This window comes from Vicugna pacos, chromosome 17, assembly GCF_048564905.1.
Source record: "Vicugna pacos chromosome 17, VicPac4, whole genome shotgun sequence".
Lineage (NCBI taxonomy): Eukaryota > Metazoa > Chordata > Mammalia > Artiodactyla > Camelidae > Vicugna > Vicugna pacos.
Genome location: NC_133003.1, coordinates 50,037,029 through 50,063,945, shown reverse-complemented (window position 1 = coordinate 50,063,945; position 26,917 = coordinate 50,037,029). Strand labels below are relative to the sequence as shown.

Genomic DNA, 26,917 nt, shown 5'->3' with positions numbered 1-26,917 from the left:
TTAGATTATGGTGATGGTTGCACAAACCTTAAATATACTAAAAGCCATTGAATTACCACTTTGAACAGATGAACCTTATGGTAAGCAAATTATATCTCAGTAAGTCCATTTTAAAAAAAAAAGGTAACTTGCTACATTAACTAATACAGACTGTTTTGCATCTTGCTTTTTTCAGTTTGCAATTTAGCCTAGAGCTCTTTCCAATCACTGTATACAGAGCTCCCTCGTTCTTTAGACAGCTGCAGAACATTGCATTGTGTAAATGTTTCATTGTTATTTACTGTGGCTCTAGCTGGCAGACACCTGAGGTCATTCCAGCCCTTTGCTACTCTGGACAATGCTGTAGGAAGAACATGTTCCCTGTGTGGTCTGGTGTATCTGTAGCACAAATTTCTACACGAGGATTGCTGGGCCAAAGAGTAGCCATATTTGTCATTTTGACAGATATTGCAAACCTCCCTCCATTGTACTGATTTGGACTCCCACTAGCAATGTACTTCCTTCCTCGAACAGCTTATGTCGGACTTCTGAATGGTTTATCAGATCGATTTTAAATTACATTTTTCTTATGAGTGAGGTCCAGCAGCTTTTCATATGTTTAAGAGCCATTTGGGTTTATTTTTGGGGAATTTCCTATTCATGTTCTTTGTGCATTTATGTTATGTTGCTGGTCATCTTGATTTCTAGAAGCACTTTATATATTGTGGCAATTAACCCTTTGCCTGTGATATAAGATATACTCCCCCCCCCAAATTGTTATTTGCCTTTGTAAATTTATTTATTTCCCACTTGGAAATGTGAAAGATTGTTTTTTATCTTGTTAAATTTAACAATCTTATCTTTTCTGGCTTTCAGATTTTGATTGATAGAAAGACCTTACCCACTCCAGTGTTCAAGGAGTTTGCTCAGGGTTTATACTGCTGCTTTCTGGGCTCATGTTTTTGCTACTAAGTTAGAATTTTGATCCTCTCTTCTATTTGGCGTATGGTGTAGTATATTGATCTAATCCTTTTTTTTCCCAAATGACTACCCATTTGTCCCAATGCCATTTATTAATGAGTCTATTTGTACTGAGATGTGCCTTTACTGTACACCAACTTCCTGTATGGATTTGAGCCTATTTCTGGACTTTGTATTCTGTTCCATTGCTATGCCTGTCTCTTTCTGTTCCACTTTCGCACTGGTTTAATGACTGAGGTTTTACAGTACAAATCCAATTTAAATTGACCTCCTCCAAGATTTTTTCCAAGATATCCTTAAACAAATAGGATCTCCATTCCCCTCTGCTGTGAATGCACGTGTCCCTGATAGACTGCAAGCTCCTTATAAACAGGGCCTTGTCCTCTATAACGCCAGTCCAAAGTCTTTGGGGTGGTGCCTGGCACAGGGCAGGCCACTGACACCCACATTAATCCCTGTCATCACTGTGATAACCTTCAAGTGTACGGGGCTATAGTTTCATGGACGTTTTTTTCCTGTTTGAAAATGAAGACACAATTTTTCTGTCTCCAGCCTTCTGGCATTTCTCCCAGAGTCGTCCAGGTGTCTCAGGACCTGCGCTGGTGGCTCTGCAGGGGACTGGGGCGTGTTATCAGGACTGGATGCTCCTCTTTGGCCTGTGGATGCTCCAGAGCTCCTAGGGACTGGCGTCCCCTCTCCCCTTTTGGACTTCAAGCCTGTAGACCCAGCCTTTCTGTGTCCGATGGGAGGTTCCCTCTGTGGAGAGAGTGGGTTTGGAGTCCTGTTATTCTTTCTGCTGTCAATGTGACAAGAGAGCACTTGGCCCTGCTTTTGGAGTCCACTCTGCACTGAAGACTCTGCAGTGGAAAAGCCTAAAGGTTAGAGATACTTCTGCTAGTCTGGGCCTGTTCATGACTTTCAGCTCTTTTGAAATGTCAGGCCACTGGAAGGGCTGCCCAGCCTTTGGCAAACATTTCTGGAGCTTGTCCTCCATACCAGACCCTGTTCCAGGTATCAGGGACACAGCAATGGCTTCCATCTGTCCTCAGAGAGCTGCATTTTCAGTAGGGTGCCTGGGCAGACAGCAAAACCCATAGCGTGGTGCTCAATATGACAGGGTCAGTGTGCCCTGGGGGAGCTTTCCGGGCCCCGGGTCCCTTTCCTGAGGCACAAGTTAGCACAATGTGGCATTTTCTGAAGGTGGGGTGAACTTTGAGCATGTCTAGTGTACCTCATCCCCACATTTTACCTGTGACAACACTGAGCCCCATGGAAGTGTCAGCACCCCAAGTCCCCAGCAAGTCAGCCTCAGACTATTTCTCTGGTCTTCCGCCCGCTTTACAGTTCTCTTCCTCTGCCTCCCTCCCAACCAAACCAGCTCCGTGCCAATCCCCATAAACCTCCCAAACATCTCTGAATTATGCTTCCCACCACCCCACTGCCACACAGAAGATCCAACCAGTATCATCTCTCACCAGGATCATATCAGTGCCTCATCACTGCTTCCCCTCCTGTCCTCAGGGAAGTCAACAGGATCCTATCAAAATGTTGTTCTGATCAGGTCACCTTCTTGTATAGTAACTCTCAGTGGCTCCCTATTGCTTTTTTAAAAATTTCTTTAAATGTTTTATTGTAGATTTACATGCAATTGCAAGAGATATTAGAGGTCCTGAGCACCTTTTGAAACCCCATTTTCCCCCATGGCAGCATCTTGAATCCCAGTTCCCTGTTGCTTTTAAGATAAAGATGGAGATTGTTATTCTAGTTTGGCCCTACAGTCAGAGAGATCTTGTTTCAAATTCTGGCTTCACCACTGGCCAGGTGACCTTGGCAAGTTGTTTTGTCTTTCTGAACCTCAAGGTTTGGGGGTTTAAAATTTATAATAAAGGTACTCATCTCAAAAAGTTGCTTGAGGCTAAATGAGATAATACATATAAAGAGCTTAAAACAGAGGATGACATATTGGTTGGTACTCAATAAACAGTAGGATGGCCTGGAATGGTCTGGCCCCTGCCTACTTCTGCCTGCCCACAATCCCTCTTGCTCTCCCTGCTCCAGTCACACGTACCTTCTTTCTGATTCTTCCTCTTGTCCTGCACCTTCCCCACCTCAGGACCTTTGCATATGCTGCCCCCCTTTCCATAATGTTCCTTACCTCTGCACATCGTTAACTCTACTTAGCCTTTAGTCTTCAGCCCAAGCGTTCCTTCATCAGAGAAGCCTTTGTGGCTACACAAACCTGTTCACATAGCTTTTCTCATAGTGCTGTGTGTGTTTAATTTTCCCTTTCAAGTACTGGCTTCAATATGTAAATATCTAATGATATTTGCTTGTACTTGTTATTGTTCTCCACTAGACTGAGTCCACAAAAGTCAAGATCGTGTTTGTATTGCAAACCAAAGTATCCCCGGCCCCTTGCAGAGGGTCTGGCATTGAGGAGGAACAATACATATTTCTTATCTGAGTCAGTGAGCAAATGGCAGGGGTGGTGAGCAGGGAGTGAAGGTGATGATGAGGATTATGGTGATGATTTTATCAGCAAACGTTTATTGAATGGTTATTGGGTGCCTCGCAATATGCTCAAATGAATTCTGTCATTTAATTCACCCACAGTTAGATGAGTTCATAGTGTCCCCTTCTCTTTTTTTAGATCCCACATATAAGTGATCTCATATGGTATTTTTCTTTCTCTTTCTGGCTTACTTCACTTAGAATGATGATCTCTAGGTGGATCCATGTTGCTGCAAATAGCATTATTTTATTCTTTTTATGGCAGAGTACTATTCCATTGTATAAATATACCACAGCTTCTTTTTCCAGTCATCGTTTAAAGTAAACTCCATTATTCTCTACCAGCTTGATTTTTTTCCCTTGGCTTTTATCACTACCTGATATAGGTTTATATAGTATCTGACTTCCTCAGTAATGTAAACTTTACATGCTCAGAAATTTAGCTTGTTCCCTTCTGTGTCCCTACAGCCTAGAACAGTAACCACTGTATAGTTGGTGCTCAAAGAATATTTGTGTAATGAATGATCACAAGAAATGCATGAGGTAGATACAATTATTACTCTGCCCTCATCTTAAATATGAAGATTTAGAGGGTGGGAGAAGTTAAGGTGAAGACCAGAGGTGGGGCTTGAACCTGAGTCCTCTGACTGCAGAGCCCAAAACTTTAATTGTGGTGCTTCCCTGCTTTGGGTTCCCCCAAAATGGACCCTGAGACCAGGATTCAAGCTTCAGTAGCTCATTTGGGAGGTGATTCCAGGAAGTACCAGTAGGGGTGAGGAAAGTGAGGCAGGGAAAGGAAGAAGAGGAGGCCAGCAACATTTCATCACGCGGCAGTTTACCACCGGGACAGCCGGAGCTGACTCCCTCCGAGGTGGTCTGGAGCAAGTGGAGACCAGCAGCTCGGAGTTACCCTGCCCAAGAGGCGCTGGGGCTGAAAAACTCACACCCGAGTTCCCATCAGCCACTAGTTGAGGGCTGCTCCGGGGGGAGTAACTCTCCAGCAGGTCTGCCCTGCCGCGCGCGTGGGCTGAGCTCCCGCGGTCAGACAGAAGTTCTCAGCGAAGACTCCTGCATGTTTGCCAGGGGAGTGTAGTGGGGCATTGCCGGCACCTTTTCCCAATGCCACACAGACTCTCACCCTCAAAAGGTTGCTGTGTTTTCTCCAAAGATGACATTTAAAGACCACATATTTATAGGAGAGAAGCCCTTCCTCCTCCCTCCCCCAGCTTGGCTGCTCTCCTCACCCACACCCTCTTGCTCTCACTTCTCGAGGTCCTAATATCCTTCAAGATCTGGTTTAGATCACGTCCTGGGTCCAGGCTAGGGGAGCCTCCAGAGATGACTTGCTGCACCTCCCGACTCTGGAGGGGCTCAGCATAGCTGTGTGGGAAGGTCATCCCTGGTGGGGCCGCAGTCTGATCTGTGGGGGCCCTATTCTACCCCCCTTAGTCCCACAGAACGATCGCGTCTGGTCCCTCTGCTACATCACAGACCTACACATGACCTGAAACCCCTCTCCCTCCCCAGCTTGCTCTGCGGTCCCTGACATGGCAGGGTTTCCTGCCCCACCTGCATTAGCTTTTCTAGCAGCCCCCCTGGCGTCTATTAAACCCATCGTTAATCTGAATCCACAGAGCTCTCCATCCAACCCACGACTTCCCCATCTGAGCTCAGAGGAGTGCATCTTCAGAACCACAGCACAGATCAGGCTCCTGCTCCGTGTCGAATTTCACCTCGCTAAACACAGTCAGTCCCACGGAAGAATCAGACTTGTCCCGTGCTGGTCCATGTTCAGTCCAAGGTCATTCTCCTTCACAGACAGGTGGAGTTGAACGCATTTCCCTTATTTCTATCTTTCCTCCTTCTATCCCAAGGAGGGGCTCTGTGCCTTCCTTCTCAAACTATGGAACCAGCTACAGTTGCCAGGCTTTGCTTTCCTGAGCGTTTGGGCTTGGGCCTGTCCCCTTTTCTTCACCCCTTTCTCATTCCACCAGCGCCTCATGGGGAAAAGGATTCGTACATAATCGTCTCTGAATCCTGACACCAGGCAAGGACCTGGCTCACTGTCGGTGCACATGTTCAGATAAATGAGTGGATGAATCCTCAGCTGGGGGCCAAGCCCCTTCTCTGGCTGCCTGGCTGTTGTCCTTCCTGCTGCCACCCTGGCTCACCTGACACACCCACACGCCAGCCACACCAGACCCTAACCCCCATGTGCTCATGCCCCATCTCGCTCATCTGTCTCGGACATGCCCTTGCTCCTGCTCCCTCGACCTCTTAGAGAAGTCCTCCTGGGGATGGAGAATAGGCAGCCAGCCCTCTTTCCAGACCAGTGCCTTCGCTGATCCGTGCCTTTGTTTGCTCAGCTGCAAAGTGGGCCTAAGAAAACGACCTGAGGTCTGGCTCCCCAGCAGCAGAGCCTGGGGTTGGCATTCTTGTGCGTGGAGTCTATTAAGGGAGTGCTCTTGGGAGAAACCTGCCAGGGAAGGGCCGGGGGAGGACAGCGAAGGGGAAGGCACATGGCAAGGATGTGATTTCAGGCGAAGTCCACCCTCGGCCTGATCCCCTGGGAAGCCCTGGAGGGTGAATTGCACCATAGAGGCTGTTGCCACCTAGTGGTTCCCATCCGCCAAGGACAATACCCTCCGGAGAAGGTGCAGGTGTGAGAAGCCAGCCTCCAGAGAGCCAGGGGCTGGGCATACCTGCCAGGGAGAGGAAAAGGTGGAGCCTCAGTAGCACCTGCTAACATTACCTCCCTTATGACTTGCTGAGATGGCGAAATCAGTATATTTAACATACTAAGAATGGTAAATTGACACTTAACAGAATTCAGCTATTGTTTTCATCATTTGTCCTCTGCTTCAAAACCCAGTAAAATTCCACCCCTGAAGTCTTCCTCACTGGCTGTCTTGAGAATTAATCATCCTTCCCCGGCTGCCTCAGCATGGGGTGTTTTTCCTTCTCATTTAAGTTTTAAAGCGGCACAAGTAGAACATGGGGGATTGTTAGTGTAAAAGACTCTAAGGGGGCCTGCGGTAAATGGGGTATACATAGAACGTTCTCCTCTCGGCCCTCCCGGAGGAAATCCCTGTTCAATCTCTTGGTGGCTCTTTGTGCCTCAAGTGTATCGACCTGCGTTGTATTTGGGGAGTTGTTCTCCTGGCTGCATTTAGAGACCCTTAATGGGAGGGATCCGGCTTGCCATTTCCTCTCCCTGCTGAATAAACATTTGCTCAGCTCAGAGTCAGCCCGACCTTCTAGAGCACAGGACTGGGATGGGGCAGGATGCCTGATCCAGGTCTCCAGCCTCCTCTCCTCGGGGATTCTGACTCTGGAGCTGAGTCAGCCCAGGAATCTTTTTACAGATTCTGGTACCAAGTTTTCCAGGTTTGTGAGATAAAAAATCTGCCTGAGAGGATGTAGTTTTCAAGGTGGCTTCTATCTGAGGAACACCTTGCTCATCGATTTATTCAAATGCCTCCTCCTTCTTACTTGGTAGGCACTGTCATTTTGTGTATGCGTCGAATGACTGTTACTGTGACTAAAATAGTGAGACATGGCCATTGTGGGGAATTGGAAAATAAAGTCGTCTTTAATCTCATCCCATCAAAATCACTTTTGAGGGACTTCCTCAGGGTCCTGGGATCACACCGGCATGGCCAGTTTAGGGCTCTGCTGTTCCTGGCCCCTGCCTCTCTAACTGGCCAACGGGGACCGAGCTGCTTTCTTTTCTTATTACGGACTCAGAGGTGATGTGCTCACTGGCTCACCGAGCGCCAGTCATTTCCCCGTCTCTTCCTCCTTGTCCGGCAGAGGGAAGTGGCCATTTCCCTCATTATGTGCTGCCAGTTCCATCTCTCAAGAAGTCTTCAAGTTGCAAGAGTCTGTCAGGGCCCTATTTTTAGTGGAGTGGGACTTCTCCTGGGTGTCCAGATTGCCAAAGCTCCCCCACTGCCAGATGCTCTTCTGCATTATCACTGGAACCCCCGTGTCCTCCCTTCTCACATGCCAGTCACCTCACATCAATTTGGCCACAGCTGAGTAATCCTCGCCCCGCCCCTGCCCATTCTCAGAGGAGGAAACTGAGGCTCAGCGAGGAGAGGGGGCTTACCTAAGTTCCCAGGTGCAGGAGGGGCAGACCCAGGCCTTCGGCTCTGGTTCCAATCCCAGTGCCTCACCTGACCCACCCGTATCCTGTCCACTCCACTCCCCTGACCCTTTGTGCCTCTGAGATGGACATGACCACATTCTGCCGGAGATAGGAGAAGAGGGGTTGTGCGTCTGTGTGTAAATAGATAACATTGATCTTTCTCCTGCTAACCCAGAGCTCATAAGCTGCCAGCCTGCTGGCCAAAAACCTGCCACCCCTACGTTCTGTCTGGTCCTCTCAGAGCCTTACATTTTTTTTAAACTGTTGATGACATTTAAAGATCAAGAGTGTGCACATAAAAATCCAGACGTCCAGATTCTCTTGAAAAAGTAGAAAACTCACAGTGTAGGCTCATATCCCTGCCTGGCCATGGTCAGGTGGAGCTGAGTAGCAGCTGTACCCATTTAACGGGGCAGATGCCACAGTCCCCGCCACTCCTTATTACTCCCCCAGTAGAGCCAGTGTTAGCTGCTATTTGTCACCTCACATACATTGTTGCTTTTTCTTACTGGTAGTTTCCAGTATTATCTGGCCCTTGTAGGCACTGGAGTTTACGATCTCTGCTGTCCTTCAAATTCCTCCCAAAGCATCCTTGCAAATCCAAGAGCCTTAGCACACAGTAGGTGCTCAAGAATAATGATAGCTACTGTTTGTTGCATGCTGACTGTGTGCTGTGGGATTTATAACCCTTTTAAGAGATAAACTAACAGGCTTAGAGAGGTAGAAGGCATGCCCAAGGTCTCTGAGCTGGTAAGTTTTATCACTAGGACTTTTGTGGTGTCATTCACTTTTGTAGGGAGTTGCCTCAACTTTTGCAGCTTTTACGTCTATTCTTTTTGCCTTTTAAATTTGCTGATTTCTGAAGGTTTCATAAAAGAAAGAGTAACTGAAGCTGAGCTTGACACTATGACTGGACAGAGACTGAGAGAGAGAGAAAGGCATTTCCATCAAAGGAGCAGAAGAGAGACACAGACACGGTTTAGTGCTAAATGTGCATCATGGAGGAGCACTGGGAACCAAGGTGTGAAGGGAGTGGAAGGGCACTTGAGGTCAGAGCTGGAAACCCGGAATGGCAGCCTATGGGACTTCTGAGAACACTAGGGAGCTATGGAAGATTTTAGAGCAGGAGCAGACATACTCCGTGTCTGGCTTCATGAAGGCTAGTGTGGTAGCTGGATGGAGTCAGAAAGGATGCAACTGTGAGAATCCATATCAGAGATGTCAGGACCCTTCAACACAGGGCAGAGAGCAGATTCCAGGGGGACTCTGGGGGCCCTATCAGTTAGGACTTGGTGATAAGAGAGTCTGGAGCTGGTCGTCTGGAGGCACCACAGTGTCATTAAGTGGGATGGGGAAGGTGGGAGGACAAAAGGGTTGGTGGGGCATCCATGGGGAGATGTCCTCTGGGCACCTGAGGGAGAGGACAGGGCCACAAGAGGAGATGCAGTGTCGCCTGCCAAGCCAGGTGTGGAACAGTGAGAATGGAGTGCTCGGAGCCAAGTAGAGCCCGCAGACACCTCCTCTCACACCTGCTGGACTTCTCTCTGGTCACTGGCCTCCCAGGCCCCCTCGCTTCCCTCTACGCTGAGCCCCCAAGAGTGACTATCTTCTGCCGCATCCCAGGTAGCAGAGCCCAGGCCGTGATGAATTTTGGCCCCAGGACTGGTAGCAAGATCCCAGCCATTCCTTGGAAGCAGGTTTCCAGACACCCAGAGCCCAGGGTCTCCACAGGTCCTAGCTCCTCATTCAACAAACCAAGGCCTGGGGTGGGGTGACCATGGTCAGGTCCTCCAAACCCCCTGCCCCAAGGGAGCCCATCTTCTTCTCTCTTCCTGTGAGCAGAGCAGTGCATTTGGCTTTTTATAAAGCCAATAAATAAATAAGCAAGCGGGCATGATTAATTGATGGCATGGAGCAGACCGAGGCGCTGGGAGTCAGGTGGCCTGGCTTCCTGGTGGGGCTCGGCTCTTCAGTGACCTGGGGCCTGCGCCAAGGAGGGGAAGCCTGCTCTGGGGAAGTGCCTTCAATGTGTGCCTGGGGTTTTCACCTCTCTCCTTAGGCAGGGCCTCTATCCTGGCCAGGCTGAAGGCTGGGGGCCAACAGGTGCCCCCACCCTACCCCCATCTTTTCTCAGGGTCTGAGTGCCCTCCAGTTAAACACCCGAGGATTGGTCCAGCCAGCCCCCTCCCTCAAAGCCAGGTCTCCCCATATACCCACTCCACACCTCAATTCATCCCACACTGTGACCCCAGCCACTGGTTCTAGGTGTGTTGCGAAGCGGGAAGGGGGGCGGTTGGGGAACCCCTACCCAAGGGGAGGGGTGGGGAGCGATGCCTCCAAGGGCCAGGCTGATGGAGGGGGGGTGCGGTGGTAAGGAGCTGGTGCTGGTGAAGGTACCTGAAGATGAAGACGGAGTCCCGGGAGAGGCTGGAGACCCCTCCCTGGGCCACCTAGCACGTGCGCATGGAGGAGGGCCAGGGCTGGATGGCGCGCTCTGGGTCCCTCAGGGCGCTCTCTGTGCGGAGTTTGGGGAGGGCCGAGGGGGAGCGCGCGGGGGAGGAGAGAGCGGGAGGGGAGGAAGGGAGGGAGGCGGGCAGAGCGCAGTGCAGCGGTGGCAGAGGCGACGGCGGAGGGAGGCAGGCGGGCGGCGGCAGGGCCGCGGGGCGAGGCGAGCGCGGGGCAGCCGCGGCAGAGGAGCCGCAGCCGCAGCGGGGCCGGGCCGTGCCGGGCGCGCATCAGTGGCGGCGGCAGCGGCAGCGGCAGCGGCAGCAGCAGCAGCATCTCGCTCGCGGAGCCGGCGCAGGTGAGGCAGGGGCGGCGGGCCCTGAGCTCTGGGCCTCTTCCCGTCTCCCTCGGTTTCTATCTCCCTCCCGGCCGGCTATCCCTTCCACAGGCGCTCGACCCCGGGGACCCATGCCGGGCCAGAGTCCGAGCCTGAGCGCGTCCTGGGTCCCTTTACCCCACGGAGGCAGGCGCGTTGTCAGCGGTGACCTTGAGCGGGCACCAGGCGACGGGCGGGGCGGGCCGGGGTGGGCGCCTGCAGACCCGGCGCCTACGGGCCCTGGGAGGGGGCGCGCCGAGCGCCTGCCGCGCGCAAACTTTCCGGGGCTCGGAACACCCCTTAGTTGGGGGGTGTCCATGGCGCTAGAACCCCCCAATTTCTTCCTTCCCAACTGGCTCTGACTTCTCCGCCTGGCTTCCCCCCACCCCGTATTGGGGGCCCCCCTTTCTCCAGGCCCTGACTCCTGCAGGCCAGGAAGGTGACCAGAGCTGTGGACATTGACCCAGGGATGAGGGCTTTTCCCCTCGGGAGAGGCAGTTGCCAAGCTTCTAAGGGCCGAAGCGCTGCAGGACCCTCCGCCAGGTGCTCTCCGCATCTTTGGCCTCGTCTTCTCCTGGTGCACCTCACCCTGCCCACAGCCCTTCCCCAAGGGCAGGAGTCCCCCACCTGGTGACACAGGAGCTCCAAAGGCCCACGCTCAGTTGGGATCCGCAGCTTGATTTTTTTAGCCCAGTGGCAAAGGGTCCTTGAGAAAGTGGGCTCGGTACCCTCTAGGCCCCCAAGGTGGCGCAATATGTTTCTGGACACCTTAACCCACCAGGGCCTCCTCACCCTGGAGCCCTGTGGTCTCAGGAGGAAACTATGTCCTGACCATCTGGTGTGTACTTGCATCTCAGAATGTTAGTCTTGGAAAAGGCACGTGAGGCCCAGAGAGGCTGAGCCAACCTCAAGGTCACACAGCAACCCACAGAAGGAGCAAGAACAGGGCTTTTTTATAATGGTTTGGGGACGGATGGACTCCTGTTTGGTTCCTGTGCCTGGGGGATTTGGGCTCTGTCTCTTACTAGCTGTGTGACCTCTGACAATTCATTTCCCCTCTGACTCACTTTCTCCATGTGTAAAATGTGGGTCGCTAACTCATAGGCTGTTCTGATGGCTTGGTTAATGTTCTTAAAGTTCTTACTATCATGCCTAGTGTGTAGTCTTTCCAAAATTTTTTTGGCTACCAACATGTGAAATTTCCCTTCTGAGCCTGTAAGGGAAGAAATTCCCATCCTCTCCCTTCTGCATCTGGTACCTAGATTTAGGTGGGTTCTCCTTGTGGCCATGTGGGCTGCTGAGGGGGGCAGCATCTGTTGGAAGTCTGAGCACCCCTGCTCTGTATGGAATGTTCGGTGTGGCAAGGGTCCCAACACCCTTAAACACCCTTTGGACCCTCTGGTCCAGCTAACCTAGGCTGTGATTTCTTGCTGCTTCCATGGGGAGACCAATCCCTAATTTCTAACTGGGAAATGAAGACAGGGCCCTGCTGCAGACCCAGGAAGAGCACCCCCCCATCTCATGGGAGAGCATCATTCTAACCTCCTCCATCTGACCAGTTCCTTTCCTTACCTCTGTGAGATGTAGTTCCTTCTCTCGGAGGTATTATTGGCAACAGAAGAGTTGAAAGAGGGGAGCTTATTCATTCGTTCGTTCACTCACTCACTAAACTTTGATTCATGCCTTCTCTGAGTCAAGAGGTGCTTGGAAATACTGAGAAATCAGCCATATCTAGCTGCCGTGAAGCTCTTCTCAGGTGCCAGGCACCTGCTGGGCAATGGAGACACAGTCATTCATTTGACAGATTTTTAATTAAGGACTTAATATGTGCTAAACACTGTTTGATATGCCAGGGAGATATCGGTAAATAACATAGACCTGGCCCCAACCATCTAGGGTGATCATATAATTTGTCACCCAAACCGAGATACTTTTAAGAATGACAGAGGACATGCTAAATAATGACACCAGGGCCACAGACATAGACCAGGACCATCCAGCCAAACTAGGATGTGTGGCCAACCTGTGACCTTGTATTCATACACCAATATTCACAGAGAACTGTTAATATTTTTTGAGCTTGCTTTTTGCCAGGCTCTGTTAAGCACTTTCGAGTTATCATCTGACTTAATCCTCCCAGTGCTGTGGAGCTGGTGTTACCATCTGCCTGCAGCTGGCTAGTAGTGGTGCGGGGACCACCTCTGCTACTTAACTGCTGGGCTGCACTGCCTCCCCAGAGATGGGCAAGACCCAGAGTCTATGGGCACTCACTCTCTCTGAGAGAGCCTCACAGATGCTGTAATAGATGTGCTGTGGGGGCAGATAGAGGCACAGAGTCTGCCTGGAAAGTCAGAGGCAGCTCCCCAGAGGAGAGGACCTTTGAGCTGTACCTTGAAACATATGTTAGGCTTTTGATAGACCGTGTAGTTGTGGGGAGGGCATTCCAGGCCCAGGTGGCTAAGGCTTGGAGGGGTGAGGTATGTGGACTGTTTGGGGAGAGCACCCCAAAATAGATCTGGATCTGTGATGAGACAAGAGTTAGGTCTGAAACAGCAGAGCCAGTGAAAATTAAGTCCAAGTGTGGTGTGCAATGGCATTTTGGAAGGATGCTCTGAAGATGTGACTTTTCGGGAGCAGAGGGAGGATTTGTTGTACTGGATTTCCCTTTGACAAGGATTGTCTATACTGTGATCTGCACTATGGATTGCCTACTTGGTCGGGGAAATCATTTTGTTATATAGAATCCTTGCAGGAGAATTTTAGCAGCGTCTAGAGCAGCAAAAAGATTTCACCAGGCAAAGTGATTGCCGACAAGAGAAGTATTAACCTACTTAAGAGGGAGGGCTTTTAGTAGCACCATTGGCAAGTAAGTTAAATCTTTTCTATTTGTTAAACCACCTCCCAAAAACTCTTAACTCCCTCCCCTCCATGTCACCTCCATCACCATATAAATCTGCGAGTAATAAGACTGTATTTCTGTAGTAATGTCTTATTTCTCAGACTCTTCACTAATTCAGACTGGCCTCCTTTCCTCTCCTCGCCAACGAGGTGGGACTACTAAGGCTCTATAGTATCTAAACATTTGAATCCATTGATAGAGAACAACAACGAAAGAGGGGGTCAACTACTGGGGCCTTGAGATTGGAAAATCATGCTAGAAAGATTTGAGAAGCCGAAGAGAACCTGATGGAAGGCAGGGAGGGAGGAAGGAGCAGGGCCAGCTTCACGGGAGTGTGACCTGTGGGGTGGTGAGAGGGGCCCCACACTTGATTTCATGCTCTACCATCACCATATTGAAGTTCTTAACACTGTTTGAACAGGGGACCCCCCATTTTCATTTCACACTGGGTCTCACCAATTACGTAGCCATTCCTGGGAGGGGGAGAGGAAGAGAGAGATGGGTGTTAGAAGGAAGTTGGGGAAATGACAGGGATGGGGAGAGAGAAAAGAAAGGAACATTTCTAAAGCCCTTGCCATATGCCAGATCCTGTGTGAGACTGTTTTCCATGTTTATCTGCTTTATTCTTCAGGACGATCCTATGAAGTCACTGTTTTACCATGTAGATTTTATAGGATTTAGGTATGGTAAGGCCAGCAGATCAGGAGATGATGGCCATTGAAAAGGCTGTTTGTTACTCAGGGTTCTCAAGAGGAGGGGGCGCATCACGCCACAGGAGGCCACCTGGGGAAGCACTAGGGTTGGTCAGGACGCAGAGGGAGCAGGGGAAAACGTGGGCAGCAGCCTTTACTGTGGTTTCCAGAGGAAGGAACAGGTGGTAGGCAGAGATAACAGGTTCAGCTCTGGCAAGTTAGAATAATTTCAGCGGGCTCTGGAGCATAGTGGCTGTCCCTAGTTGTCTGGTATCCCAGCCCTGGAGTGATTCGGGCAGGCCAAGTGCAAGAGCTCCAGAAAGGAGGTGGTAGGGAGGAGTGTGGGAGTATGGGAGTGTGGGAGACTGCCTTTGCTTTTTCTGCCCCTTCCCACCTGCCCTTACCCCAACAGGTCATAGAACTTTAGACCTAGGATATCTCTTGAAGAGTATCTGAGAGAACTCTTTGATTTTGCAGGAAAAGTGAAAAGATAGGCCCAGAGAGGGAAAGCAACTTCTCCAGGATCACACAGCATTTTAAGGGGTCTGAACTAGACCTAGAATTCATATCTCCTGACACTGGAGCACTTGTTACTATTTGCTTCCTAGAGCAGAGTTATGACGAAGTCAGATCCACCAAACTGAACGTGTTAGGGTCCGAGTTCTTGTCTCATTTAACATCATTTTCCCAGGGTGTCTGTGACATAGTAGGTGCTCCATACACCACGGTACCAGTTTCCTAGGGCTGCTGTAACAAATTAGCACAAACTGGGACACTTAAAGCAATAGAAATTTATTCTCTCACAGTTCTGGAGGCTAGTGGTCTGAAACCAAGGTGCCAGCAGGCCCACACTCCTTCGGAAACCTGTAGGGAAGGATCCTTCCTCACCTCCTCCTGGCTTCTGCCAGCAGTCTCTGCTGTTCCTTAGCTTGTAACTGCGTTACTCCAGTTTCCGCCTCTGTCTTCCCACAGCTGCCTTCCCTCTGTCTGTGTCTGCATTTCCACATCTCTCTCTCCTTATAAGGACAGCAGTCCTATTAGAATAGGGCCCACCCTCACTGAGCGTGACCTCCTCTAAACTCGATCACATCTGCAAAGACCCTACTTCCAAATAAGGTCGCGTTCCCAGGTGGCTGGGTTAGGACTCCGGCGTATCTTTCAGGAGGACACAACTCAGTGTGCAGCAACAGTGAACCAGAGGGAGCAAATGTTTACGGTTTGGGTCAGGAAGGAGCTCCCCTCGCCCCCAAGATTAACCCCAGTTCTGAAGGATCGAAAATTCTTTAGAAGGAGCAAACAACAACCACAACTGTTCAATCCACATTAAGAGAGAAAATCAATCCATGTTCCGAGAGAAAACAGTCCAGGTGCACACAGTAGCACGTACCGCGGGAGCCAGCCCGCTTGCCTTACAGTCCTGGCACCGTCATGTTCTAAGTGTGTCTGTGTGATCTGGGTGCGTGAGTGGCTTCAGCTCTCTCCGTTTCCTCGTCTGTAAAGCAGGATGCCAAAAGTGCCTGCCTCGTGGGTGCTTCCGTGAAGAATGACACGAATTAAGACAAGTCCTTCTTAGAGCAGTGCCTGGCACACGGCTGTTACTGCTACCACCACCATCATCTCAGAACTTACAGAGCCCTTCTCCCATCTCCTTGTATCTTTCAGTCTTCTTCACAGCAAGCCTACGATATGGCTCGGTAGATACCCGCTTCCTTTCCCCATAAGGCGGTTACTGATTGATGAAGCCAGATTTCAAACCCAGTTTTCGGGTTTCCAGTTCCACGCTGGCCTCATTGCAGCTGGGAGCCCGCTGGGATGAAGATGTAGCTGATGGATACTTTCTGGTTTCACGGGGCTGGGAGGTTGGAGAGCAGTGGTGTGTCAGGCCCTGGTGGCGGAGGGGGATGTGTGGGGAGGGGGGTGATACCCAGGAAGGGGAAACAGCCTCGGGAGCTGTGGCCCACTTGTCACTGTGCTTCTCAGAAGGTGGGACAGACTGGGTCTTTTATTTTTAACTTTGCACCCTCAGGCCCTGGCACATAGTAGGTGCCTCCTAAATGGGTGGGATGAATGGATCTCATAAAACACAAAATAGTCGCTGTCTCCTACCCCAAAACACAACGACAACAACAACAAAAGCCTGGGATGAGGCCCCCTTGCCCGAGTGGTGTCTGCTGTCCACAGCAACCCACAGATGGGCCGTCGACGTGTGAGCAACTTCGAAAACCCGCTTTTGATGCTATTAGAGGAAATAAGCTGGGTGAGCAGTGAAGGGTGGGGGTGCAAAGAGGGTTCAGTACGTAGGTGGGATAGAAGAGGTGCAGAGTGTGATGAACCGGCACTGGAGAGCGAGGCCACGTTGAATGAATCTCCCAAACGTTGTCATCAGGAGTAGATAAGAACATAAGGCTGGGGGAGTTCTCTCCCAGCAAATCAGCACAAAGGACAACTAGCTGAACTCTGAAGTAAGTGCGTGTTTTTATCGGCACTGATTCACAATAGACTGTTCAGTAATATCACAGTAGTTAGGAGTGCCTAGGAACAAATTCTGGACAGACCTCTTACTAGCTGTGTGACTCTGGGCAAGTGGCTTGACTTCTCTGTGCCTCAGTTTCCTCATTAGTAAGAGAAGGAAAATAAAAGGAATGCATAGATTGTTTTAAGAATTAAGATTTGCAAAGTGTTTAGCAAAGAGCCTGAATCATAAATATCATCTCTTTCCTTTGCCCTCTTCTTCCTCCTCCCCCTCCTCTTCTCTCTTCTTTTTAATGTAGTAATCGGCTTAGTCATTAGAAACATCTCCAGCTCTGTACTTTCTAGGCACATGATAAACTGAACTTCCTTGCCTATTTTGACATTAGTTATAGCTGTGTGTCTTGCTTTGGCCAGTAACCTTTGAGAAGACGTAAGATGTGTTCTGTCTGGGTGGAAACTTTAATAACCAGCATGCTGTTAGACACTGTCCCCTTTTCCTCCCTTGGCAAGTGAGGCAAGGTGGAGATGCAGCCTCCCCCAGTTGGATTCCTGTGTAAGCATAAAACACAGCAGAGCCCTCAGCCAACCTGTGATGGACATGTAGCATCAGTGAGAAGTGAGCCTTTGCTGTAAGTCATTGGCACTTTGGGCTTATTTGTTACTACAGCATAACCTGGCCTGTCCTGACTGATTTGGGTAGGGAGTAAGTTAAAACAATCACAACTTGTTTAGAGATCTTTTAAAGTCTTTTAATTCCTTCACTTGTAATGCCAAAAATTTCAGTGTTTGAAGGTATTGTGAATACAAGACAGGTGAGAACCACTGCCCTGTGAGGTGAAGGCCAGTCTCTCTAGCCCAGAACCTGTGGATCTGTGTTTCACCCCAGCCTCCTCTGCTTCTGTACCAACATGTGCTCAGTGCTCTGCCTGTCAAGTCCACAGCACCCTTGAAATGGGCCACAGGCTTGCACATTTCCAGGCCTTTGCCCATGCTCTGCTAAGAATGGGCCATCCCCCAGGAAACCATGTCACTGGATGAGTGGCTGTGGTGGAGGGTGACAAGGGTGACAAGGGCTGGCAGGGAGAGGGGAGCATTGTGAGGCACAGAGGACCAGAATTAGGACTGAGAGTGAGTTTCCTGTTCAGTGTGAGAGAATTTTCTAGCTATCAGGGCTTGGCCTGCACAGTGGTGAACTCATCACCCTAGAAAGTCCCAGGTAGAGGTGGGATGTCACAGAGGGGGTTCCTGGTCAGCAGAACTAGCACAAACTTTCCAGTCCTGACACACACAACTTTAGGTGAGATTGTCCAGGGAAGGGGACCTTGGCTGCAATTCTCTATGCCTTTTTCCCTTTTGAAAACAAAAGTAGCTTCTCCACCACCCCCAGTTACAGACATGTCACATAATGATTATAGACCCATCAAATGGTATCAAAAAGTGTAAACAGGAAAGTCAAACTCAATGAAATGCCATAGAACAGAGCTAATCTCCATTAGCATTTAGTCAAATGTCCTGCCAGACATTTCTCTATGATTGATTGGTAAATAGATAGATATTGTTTTTGCTTGTACCCTTCCCTCACTCAATAATAGAATATGGACATCTTAAATATCAGTAAATATACCTTTGCCTCATCTTTTATCAGTGACTCTGCCATCATTTACCTAATGGATCCCTTTCTGATGGGCACTTCGGTTGTGTCCTGAGTTGTGCCATTATAGACAACACTGCGATGAATGTTCTTGTTCTTTGGACCCCTGGGCAGGTGTCCAGGCATCTCCTGAGGACAAATTCCTAGAAGTAGAGTCGCTGAATCAGGCAGCGCTGTTTGGGATGAAAGAAGAGATGAGAGCCGTGGTACGATCAGGTCGAGAAATCATTTCTGGTAGAAGGGCAGCCTGCGGAGGGTCTGAAGGAGGAGAGAGCTGACAGCGAGATGGTGGCTGGGCAGGAAGTTTGGAGGGAGTGGAAGAGGGGGAGGGTGTGGAGGGAGCTGCTCTTAGAGGCCCCCAGCCCCTAGTTAGGGGTGAACCACTCCCCAGGCAAAGGCTAAATGTGATGCCAGTTAAGACTGATATAGAGCCAGGTAGTTCCAAGCGTTTTCCACCACCTTGTGAGGAAGCTCTCTGTCCCCATTTCACAGAGGAACAAAGTGAGGCCTGGAGAGGTTGTGGCAAAAGGAGCCCTGGTCTCCACTGGCAGTGTGTGGGGTCCTTCCCCCTCTAGACCTTTCCTCTGCACGCCCCGGGGTGCCCATGCCTCCAATCTTGGCAGAGGCCGTCTTTCCTGACCAGCCAGCTCATTCTCACTCTTGGAAAGGAAGACTGATTGTAGGTGACTTCTTTGTGAAGCTTTTCCTCACGGCCCCTCACCCACTCCACCCACCCCAGAAAGCAAGGCAGAGCTGCTCAGGGTTCAGAAAGGATGGCCTACAGGCCATCACCAAAGAGTTAACTATTTATGTGCACTATTGGACCAGGGAGTCTGCTTTTGGCTTCAGTGAACTGGGTTCCCCGACTCAACTGACAAACAGACCCTTTCTAATCTCATGTGATCAAAAGCTCTGGAGTTGGTTAATTTAGCAGCTCATTCCATGCCATTGAAACCCACCATCTTTCTGTCCTTCTTCTCTGCCATCATCATTCTGAAGGTTACCCCTGCCCCAAGCATCCCTGCAGATGTCACAGCACCTGGCAGGACAAAAGGCAGAGGCATCTCTGTGTTTCTTTTATCTGGGAGAAATTCTTTCCCAGAAGCCCCCAGCCAACGTCCCCTTCTGTCTCATTAGCTGGAACTGGGTCATGTGGCCATGCCTAAACCAGTCACTGCCGAGGGAACGTTGACTAAGGGCTTCAAAGAACCAGGACTGAGCCTTGCATCAGTTGGGGGCCCAGGTAGATGCCAACACAGTCAGGGCTCTGCCAGCCAGGAAGGGAGTGGCCACTGGGGACGCTGCCCCCAGGGTCTGCCCAACTGTGCACTCATACTGCTGGCTCCCGCGCTAGGCTGGAGCTGTGAGACGGCAGAGGATTGGGACTTACTCTCTCCTGTGTCCTCCAAGGACTAGCACAGGGCTTGGAATGTGGTAGATGCTGAGAAAAATATTGGTTGAATGAATGAATGAAATGAATCAGTAGTTGTCTCTGGAGACTCCACCAAACCCTGAGATTCAGGATTCTCTGTGCACCAGCAATGCCAGTGCTCTGCTGATCGGGGCAGAGGGTAGTTGAGGTATTTCAGAAAATATAGGGATGGCTTTGCCTTCAAAGACACTGCAATTTAATTGTAGGGAAGACTCTAGAACCTAAAAAAGGTGTAGAATTGGGGCCTGGACTCTGGCACTGACTGGACCTACCATGGAAAGTAAATGCCTCCGTAGGTGTCAAGAGAAGTAGGACACAGCCCATTAGGGACCAGATACTGTGCAGGGCAGAGGTGGGTGGTGGAGAAAAACACTCAGAGAGCAGATATGAGTGTGGTGGATCTGCAGCCATGAAAGCACCAACTAGGCCTGAAGGGTACTCATTCTTGAGGGCCTACTATGTGCTGGGTATCATACTTGTACTTATTTTGTCTCATCTTTCCTGCACCTCTATGGAGTGGATAATTCTTTTTGTTTGTTTGTTTACTTAATTTGTTTATTTCTTTTTTTAAGTTGAGATACAGTCAGTTACAATGTGTTGATTTCTGGTGTACAGCATAGTGTCCCAGTCATGCATATACATACATATATTCATTTTCATATTCTTTTTCATTAAATGTTATTACAAGATATTGAATATAGTTCCCTGTGCTATACAGAAGAAATTTGTTTTTTTAATCGATTTTTATATATAGTGGCTAACAGTTTGCAAATCTAAAACTCCCAAATGTATCCCTTCCCACTCCCTTTTGCCTGGTAACCATAAGATTGTTTACTATGTCTGTGAGTCTGTTTCTATTTTGTAGATGAGTTCATTAGTGTCCTCTTCTTTCCTTTTTTTTGAGATCCCACGTATGAGTTTATCATATGGTATTTTTCTTTCTCTTTCTGGCTTACTTCACTTAGAATGACCATCTCTAGGTCCGTACATGTTGCTGCAAATGGCATTATTTTATTCTTTTTTATGGCTAAGTAGTATTCCATTGTATAAATACACCACAAGTTCTTTATCCAGTTATCTGTCGATGGACATTTAGGTTGTTTCCATGTCTTGACTACTGTATATAGTTCTGCTATGAACATTGGGGTGCATGTATCTTTTCGAATTAGTTTGGAGTGAATAATTCTATCCCCATTTTGCAGACAGGGAAGCTGAGGCTCAGAGGGTGAGGTTGCCTGTGCAGCATCAGAGTCAGGAAGTGTTGGAATTTGGCTGAGAAAGCAGATCTGTTCTGAAAAGCTGGCTCTGTTCTGCAAGGTGTCGGAGCCAGCCGACAATCGATCAGGTCCAGAAAACCTGTGCTGCAGGACTGAGAAAGAAAGACAAGACTAAAAGGTGGGGTTGAGAGGGTCTCACTCTAGCCCGCAAGACGCTAGGTCAAGAGTGGACGACGAGTTTATTTCTTGCAGTTAATTTATATGATTTTAACCCATTAGCTCATACATTCCTGCATGTAGGCAAAGGTATTGTTTTAAGGCACATTAACAAGGTGTACTAAAATCATTAACTTGTATATTGTTACAGACATCATTATTGTTTACAGTTCTCATAAAACTAAGATTAAGAGTTCCTGGAACCAAGATGATAAACTAAGGCATTGTTCCTCTAAGCTAACATGGTGACTGGTGTACTATTATCTCAGGTGATTGTTCTTCAGGCTAAGATCATTAACTTGCATGCCGATTGTATCTCTCCTTCCAAAGGTCCTTAGTGACTTGATAGCTCAGGATGTTCCTTCAGGCCTTAATGCACCTGGCACATTCCTCAAAGGGGTGGCGGGACAGAGATTGTCCTTGAGAGATCAACCTCAGAGCCTGACGCCCTGCACTGTGGGAGTTTAGGCCCAACCTCTGTGCTCGGCAGTCCTCAGGTCATGAGTGGCCCCCCGCAGCAAGGAGGCTGTGATGGCCTCTGAGGGCCCACTTAGGACCAGTGGGAGGTGGAGTGGATTGGAAAGAGGAGAGTGGAAACTGACAAGAGGGCTTAGAGAAGCGCAGTGCAGTGCGGAGGCAGGCAGAACGTGCCAGTGGAAAAGGTGTTTGCTACAGTGTTTAGGTTGGGCCCGAGGAGCCACGGTCTTCAGCGGTAAACCTGACTTCACATCCCTGATCTGCCCGTTAGTAGCTGTGACCTTGGCAGGACACTTCCCTTCTCCATAGCTCAGTTTCTCCATCTCTAAAATGATGATAACAATTAAATATGTGCCCAGGGCCTGGCACATAATGAGGATTTAATGAATGGAGCTGCTATAATGATCAGTCCTGTTGTTGCTATTGTTTTAGAACTTGGTGGGTAACCAGATCTAGATGTGGTTCCCTTCGTGTGAGGGTCCTGGGTTCCAGTTCCACCTTGGTCACCACCTTCACACTTGACCTTGACTTCCTCCCCCTGAGGCTGGCTCTCCAGGCTCCACCCGCACACTAAGGAGGCTGGGTCAGCTGAACTCTTGCATCCTCCTCATTCCAAACTCTGCGCTTGTGTGAGCTGGAAGGGGGAGGCTGCAGTGACAAAAGGGATCAGAACAGAGTGAGGGGGCATCGGGGATGCCTTTGTTCTGGGGAAGCAGAGGAAGGAAAGGGCAGAGGTTGGAAGGAAGAGCAAAGAGGAGCCAGAGCAGGTGAGCAGCCAGCAAGGACCGAGCAGGTGTGCCCACCAGTTCCGCAATTTGAAGGTGGGCAGAGGGAAAGTGCTGAAACCAGCCGAGGCAGAAGCACGCTGAGAAGAGCTACGTCTGACACCTGCCCGCGTTGTAGGAGAACCAGCGAGAGAGAAAAATCAATCGCAGCAATGCATGATGTTTAATACCTGGGGGCAGGGCTTTGAAGAGTGTGTGTTCAAAGACTGAAATTGAATTTCTCCAGAGTTTGCAGGAACACTGCAATTATGCCTGAGAACATGTCTATGAAATCCCCTCGAAATCTATTTTTGGGCACAAGGTTTTATAACCAGAGTCAGAAATTGAGTGGAAGTGTGTGGGAGGCTGACCCTGGCCAGTTTCCATGTTTGAGAGGAGGGGAAAGGGTATTTTTATCTGCAAACACCGTGTCTCCTAGGGTGAGATCAGGAAAGAGGCAGTTTCATCACTTTGGGTTTCTCACCCACTGTCATGTTAAGACGGGGACTGTCTTTGACAGAGCTGTTCAAGTTTCTTACTCAGAGTGGGTGGCCGGGGGCTGGGGATTGAGCGGGGGAACTCGTCTGGGAATTTGTAAATTGGAACAGAGATCCATGCATCTTAATTTGCCAGAGACTCCTTCACATCCATCTTGTGCAGTTGTCACCATACCCAGGGAGCTTTGTCTGGCTGGAGATTTCTCTAGCACTGCTGTGTCAGTTAGCTGTTGCTATGTAACAAACTGCCCCAAACTCAGTGTCTTGAAGCCATCATTTTGCATTATTGCTGATGAATCGACAGGTCAGGTGAATGATTCTTCTGGACCCAGCTGGGTCCCCTTGTATGTCTGTGACCTGCTGCAGGTCAGGTAGGCAGCTCTGCTGATACTTGCTGGCTACCTCATGTGTGTAGGGGTGGCTGGCTCCAGGCTGGCCTGGGACAGTCTCCCTGGGACAGTTCAGCTCTGCTCTATCTCCAGCAGTGTGCCTGGCTCTGTTCATGGCACAGTGGCAGGGCCATGAGGAACCGAGAGCAGAATCACGAAACGGGGCTTGAGACCTAGGCTCAAAATTGGCAGCATCACTTCTGGTGCACTGTGTTGGCCAAAGCAAGTCATGTGATCACCCCAAAGTCAAGAATTGGGGAGATGTGATGGCACCTCTTTGATGGCAAAGTCACGGTAGAAGGCTCTGGGATTCAGGCAAGCCTATAACTGGGGCCGTCAGTGCCCTCAGTCTGCACATACGCCAGCATCAGCATTGGCCTCTGGGAGACTTGTCCCTCTTTAGAGTCTCCCTGATGCCCAGGAGTCCCTTGCTGTGCAAAGAGTTTTCCGCAAGAGTCTTACCTGTGGAATCAGGAAAATATACACCCCAAATAATGTGAGATCAATTTCCACTCATGAGACTGGCAGAAATGAAGAAGTTTGGTGCTCTCCAGTGTTGGTGAGAATATGGGGGCAACAGGTGCTATATACACTGCTGGTCAGCATTTCCACGCCATGGACCATTTGAGGGGGCAATTCTGCTGTATCTCTTAGAATGAGAAGTACATGGAAGGGTTAAACCCAGTGTGGAATGACCATCTCATGGGTGAACTGTTGATATACACAACCACCAGGGTGAACCTCAAGGAATGAAAAAGGCCAGTCCCAAAAGCTTACATTCCATGTCACCCCATCTAGGTAGCACTGGTGAAATGATGTAAATGGAGAGATGGAGGACAGTTAGTGGTTGTCAGGGGTTAGAGTCGCAGAGAGGGGGTTGTGGAGAGGGGCATGTAGCATAAAGGGGAGGTGGGAGAGGGGTTTGCAGTGATGGGTCAGTTGAGTACCTTGGTGGCGGTGTTGTTTACCCGGAGGTACACATGTGATAAAATTGCAGAGAGCTGCACACACACGCACACACACGCACACACACACCTGTGCAGTTGGTGCCATCCAGTAAGCCTGGTGGATTGTGGAAAGTCCATTTCCTGGTTTGGACATTGTACTTGATTTATGCAAAACCTTGACTTTGGGGGAAGCTAGGGGAAGGGATCTGGGTCTTCCCTGTACATTTCCTTGCAACCCCTGGTGAATCTATAATTATATCCAAATAAAAAGGTAAACACAAATGCACAAGCCCTCTGGCCTGATAAGTCCACACCGATGCTAGTGTCTGTGGCACAGCTGTGGTCCTGTGGCCCCGGGAGGCTAGTGCAGACAGTCACCAAGCACTGGGTATGACCTGGAGACAACTTGAATGCATTCTCTCATCTAATGATCATTTATGGAGTGCCTACTATGTGCTGGGCACTACCCCAGTCTCTGGGGATAAAGCCATGAACAAAACAGTCCAAGTTCCTGCCCATGTGAGGTTCAGGTTCTAGTGATCATCCCAGGGGGCTGACCCAACCACAGAGCAGCCACACCGAGGAATTCCGTGTAACGGGGACAGAGAGATGAGATCGAGCCAAGTCTCTGTGGACTAATATGGTTCTATCTCCAAAACACATCACTGTGTGGCAAGAGCAGGAGACAGAATCAGGCAGACATTCGGTGTGATGCTTATTTAGAAAAGAACAAAGAAGCAGAGCCAAATAAAGGAAGGACGGAGCTTTGGCGTCCTCTTTGCCGGCTGTGGAGTGGGTGACCCTCCCCAGAAGGGAAGGCCCACAGGGCCAGGGAGTCGTGGCTGTTTTGTCCTCGCTCCCCTGCACTGGAGCAGGCCTGGCACGTAGGAAGCACTCAGATAGCAGCTGAAGGAAAGAGTGAGTTGTCACCATTTTACTGATTGGCCAATGGAAGCACCATTAGACTGGCTTGACCCCCCGAAGAGCTGTGAAGTGTGGGTCGAATACCCCTGGGCTGGAGGATACAACATACTTTTCTTTCACACATTTCCCACCCCAACCCCAAGAGGCTGTGACTGTCAGGTCTTAGGTCTTCCTTGTCTACACTGGCTGTTGGTTGTGGAATGAGGTCACACTTTGTCAGGCACACCTGCCGGCTTTAATCTTCCTCTCAATCCTGTTTTGCGGGGAATGGATAGTCACACATTTTCCACCTAATCTCAGGCCCCAGCCCCTCATGGAAGTTTTGAGGCACACAGTGACGGGTGGCTGGGAACAGAACAATCAGTTGTGGGGCACATGGATGTTCCCTGGAACCCACGTGAGTGCCCTGGGGGCGGGGGGGCGCTCTTTTCTCTGTACTCCCCCCTCAGCCCATTAGCTAATCCACCATGTGTCCTGGGGCCCACGGGGGAGGCTCCTCTCAGATGAGGGGCCCTCTGCAGCCCGCTGCATCTCTTTGTGAGCTCCGTGTGTGGCTTTGCACAGAACACCAGACTCTTGGGAACGCTTGCTACATTGATGTGAGTTGAGATTTTTTTAAAGGCAAGTGCTGAATTTTCAATCACAAGTAACACTTGTGCAGCACTTAGCTTTTAAGGTAAGAGAAGAGAGCATGTTCATTTCCTTTAAATCGCATGAGAGAACATGTAGTGGATAACTGAGCCGGCGAGGGCACGGAGGCTCAAAGCCGCTCGCTCATCCGTTCATTCACCAAACATGCCTGGAGGGCCTAGTGTGAGCTGTGGCGGGTCCTGAACCTGTGATGTGACCCAGAGCCATCCTCAGGACGAGGAAGCAATTTATCCTGTGTCGCCCGGGAACCTGCATCCCAGGGGTCACAGCACAGAAGTTTCTGGGACACCTTCCTGTCCCCATCATAGGACCACAAACCATCCTTCCAAATGCCGGCCCAGATCATGAAACATGAAGATGCTCTCGGGGTCACTGAGGGAATCATTTCAGACCCAGGGATCCCCCTGCGTGGGGGCATCCGTAGTTGAGATGGTGACCTTAACGTGTCCCCTCCTCCGTTTCCTGCTTGGTCCTCGTGAGCATTCATCACCGGCTGCAGAAGAAGACTGTGAAGCCAGATGACTGGTCTGCAGCTGGTGAGCCTCGGCGCCCATAAGGTAGAAATTAATGAATGACGGCCAGGGAGAGAGGCAGGGAAGAGGACAGCAGCTATTTCAGGCTCAGTCTGCCAAAGCAGATCCTAATGCCTGCATCTGTGTATTAACTCTGCACTTTGAGCAGAAATCGAAATCACGTTGGCTTGGGTTTCGTTTGCTCACCAACTACAAACTCCTCAAGTTTGGACGTCTTGTAAAAATATGCAGATTTTAAATGAATAAAAAGAAAACAGAGCTACTGTGAAGATCGATTTCCACTCTGTCTTTCTAACTTACTATGATTCACCAAATCTTCTCAGAGCCAGCCAGTAAAATAGACTATGGTCAGAATGACCTGAGTTCAAACCTTGACTTTCCTACTTTGTCACATGACCTCTCTGGACTTTAGTTTTCTCAACTATAAAGTCGGGGTTGAGAGGTAACATTGTTGGAAGATTAAGGGAGATACTCTCTGGGAAAGTTCCCAGCACCTCTAACCCCTACGATGATGTTAGACCCATTATATATAAAAAAAAAAAAAAAAAACCATCACCGCCCCTCCTCCCCTTTTACCTTGGATGAGTGTGGTCTCAGGGCACTGAGGTTTGGGTGTGAGCTGCTGTGTGATCTTGGGGATTTTAATATCTCTGGGTTCATCCTCCTGAGACATGAGAGGATGGAGAATCTCCATCCTTCTGCCTCAGCGTCCAG

The 26,917-nt window shown here is 49.7% G+C and overlaps 1 protein-coding gene across 4 annotated transcripts in view; it reads left to right on the top strand.

The window, feature by feature from the left end:
- The first annotated feature begins 10,234 nt into the window (after positions 1-10,234).
- ATP2B2 (ATPase plasma membrane Ca2+ transporting 2) overlaps positions 10,235-26,917 on the top strand; it is a 331,142-nt gene continuing 314,459 nt past the window's right edge. For all 4 annotated transcript variants that reach the window (XM_072941850.1, XM_072941854.1, XM_072941851.1 and 1 more), the window contains exon 1: positions 10,235-10,424. The gene's annotated coding sequence lies outside the window, so the exon portion shown is untranslated. The remainder of the gene's footprint in view (positions 10,425-26,917) is intronic.